Source organism: Octopus bimaculoides, chromosome 10 (assembly GCF_001194135.2).
Source record: "Octopus bimaculoides isolate UCB-OBI-ISO-001 chromosome 10, ASM119413v2, whole genome shotgun sequence".
In the NCBI taxonomy this organism is placed as follows: Eukaryota; Metazoa; Mollusca; class Cephalopoda; order Octopoda; family Octopodidae; genus Octopus; species Octopus bimaculoides.
This window is the reverse complement of record NC_068990.1, coordinates 23,203,290-23,206,515: the sequence shown is the minus strand read 5'-3', so window position 1 is coordinate 23,206,515 and position 3,226 is coordinate 23,203,290.

Below are 3,226 nucleotides of genomic sequence, written 5' to 3'. Positions count from 1 at the left end.
ATATATATCCCTTTATATTTCCCTAGTCGCTTGTGTTTCTTTTGAAAAAGTAGCACTCCTAAATCCATTAATCCATTAACATTTCAAAATTTTCGAGACGTCATCATCCGAATAGCAATAAAGGCGTGTGTTTCGTGCGCTTCTCATTAAGTCACAAAGCATCATATCAGAACTGATAAAATCATCAAAGTCGGATTCAAAACTTATTCGACAATTCTCATAGATTTCATACTTTATTGCATGGATGTCATGTCTGTGTTGATTTGTGTTTTCTATTTTACTATTAGTACATCGTACATCGATACACTTCGAATATTTTTATGGAATTCTTTCTAAAATTGTCGCACCATCAGCTAACGACTTTCTATGAAATTTTATTTCTTGTAGTTTATATTGGTGAATTACTGTAGCTCGTAGTTGTAAACGCATGATCAGCGGACGATAAAGTGTAATACTTTTGTGTCCAATATAACAACTTGAGTCTTGTAGCTGATATCTTTTTTGTTTACAGAAAAACGTGTATGAAACATTGATTGCCTAATATAGATTCTCAGCTTTACTAGTTTGTGCTTTCGTGTTGATCTAAGGGTCTTCCATTTTGGTCCGTTCTGTAATATATTTTAGATATCACTTAGCTATAATACATGACTACACATACAATACCGTGCTAGGATACTCTTGTATAAACTGGTTACACTTCTCTGAGTGCATGCAGTGAGACGTGCTCAGTAATGTATTAGTGTGTATGTGAAGGCGGTGAGCTGGCAAAAGAGTTAGCACGCCGGACGAAATGCATAACCGCATTTGTTCCGGTTATACGTTCTGAGTTCAAATTTCGTCCATGTTGACTTTGCCTTTCATCCTGCCGGGGTCAATAAAATAAGTACCATTTGAACACTGAGATCGATGTAATCGACTAGTCACTTCCCGTTAAATTGCTGGTCTTGCGCCAAATTTGAACCCATTATTATTATTATTATTATTATTATTATTATTATTATTATTATTATTATTATTATTGTTACCTTTGTTCAGCTTCTAACGCTGGAGATGTATTACAGTGTCAGCTGTTCACTCCCAGTGAACTAAGGTAACACCTCTTATTTTTCGAGCACCTTCCGGAGTATTCGAGCGGTTCCAAGCAGTGCTGTTTTCTGCAAGTACTCCACCCTTATTGCAGCCCCTATTTGTTGCATGTACTTCTCAAGATTTTTGCTCACTGTTCCCAGGGCTCCGACAATTATTGGTACTACTGCTACCTTTTTCATCGACCACAACTGCTTAACTTCCCAACCTAACCTTTAATATCTCTCGACTTTTCTTTCTTCCTTATCGCATACGTTATTATTATTATTATTATTATTATTATTATTATTATTATTATTATTATTATTATTATCGAGTGAGAGAGCAGTGCATGTCATCAAGGTGGCACTGGGGTTCAAATATACGAACCCCAATATACCCATCATGACTACTCGTCTGATAAGGGTACACCAAGCACATGCATCACAACTATATGTGCGTGACATGGTGATCTCATATCAAGATGAACAGCACATGACCTTGCATTCGAGGTTCAGTTAGAATTTTCTTCAGGTTGAGTTGCCCATCCCACTCAAATTGTCTACAAAAAAGGTTTGTTTAATGATGTTGAAAAGAACTCCCATGTTTCCAGAGATGAATTATTCAAATCCCAAAGAATTCCTCTCATGCTTATGATGTTCCCCAACTACTTCTGCTCGTGATCAGAGATGCACATATTGTCAGCCACTAAGGGTCATGCTCAGCTGGTTAAGGTCAACCATCTGACAAGCTAAACTGTGGTATTGATCAGAATATTTGCTGTTGCCCATCTTTTATACTTAGACAAAGCAATATACATTATAACACTCCCAGTCAGTTAAAATCAGAAGCCATGAGAGTCACTGTCTGGTACTGCGATAAACTGGCAGAACCATTTGCACGGTTTTACTTTCTGGGTTCAAATTCCGTCACGGTCGACTTTGCCTTTCACCCCTTCAGAGGGAGTCGATAAAAATAGTACCAGCTGAGCACTGGGATCGATGTTATCAACTTACTCCTCCCTCGAGAGATTTTGAGTTTTGTGCATATTGTGGAAATAAATATGTTAGTGTGTATGTTTATTCATTTTCTTTTATTCTTTTCTTTGTTTCAGTCATTTGAGTGCGGCCATGCTGGAGCACCACCCTTAGTATAACACATACACGCACACGTGTGTGCGTGTATGTGAGTGTCTTTGTGAACGTGTGTGTGGGTGTTTGTGTCAGTATTTCCCCCACCACCACTACCATATGTTTACCTTCCCGTAAATTAGCGGTTCAGCAAAAGAAACTGATAGAATAAGTACCAGTTTATAAAACTGGTACTGGGATCAATTCATTCGGCTAAAGATTCAACAAGGTGCTCCAGCATCGCCGCAGTCTAATGACTGAAACAAGTAAAAGATAGAAAGTTTGAAGACATATAAATGTTAATGCTTGCTTCGAGTGCGTGTATATATGTATGTGTGTCTGTGTGTGTTTGTATCAAGGAGTATGTGTGTGTGTGTGAGAGAGTGTTTAATTCACAGTTTTCTGTCGGGGTTTGTGTGTATGTGTGTGTATATGCTTGTGTGTGTATAGGTGAGTGCGTTTGTAGATATAAATATAAGTGTTTGCAATGAGTGGGCATAAATGCATGTATACGTATGCTTCCGGAGATGTCTTTAACTTCGTGTGTGTGTATGTGTGTACGCGTTCGTGTGTGCGTGTGCGTGCAAACAACGTAACTGAGCGTACAGAATAAAGAATATTTTAATGAGAGATAAAAAAGTTGCTATATTTTCTTGACTGGAACAATAGAAACAAAGATAATTTGGGCGGAGTTTAGAGGAAGAGAAAATTTAATAGCAAGAAGGCAAAAGAAACCGAAAAAGCTAGAGAACCTAATGAAATATAATGGAATATATTTAGATGTTTTGTGTTAAAACTAGTTAAAAGTGGTGAAAGTAAATTGAAGTCATTCGAGTTCACATCCATGAAGTTCAACTGGGTACATAAAAGCTCACACACATACATACATACTTACATACATACATAGTATATACATAATCATATATATATACATACATACATACATACATATATACATACATACACACACACACACACACACACACACACACATATATATATATATATATATATATATATATATATATATA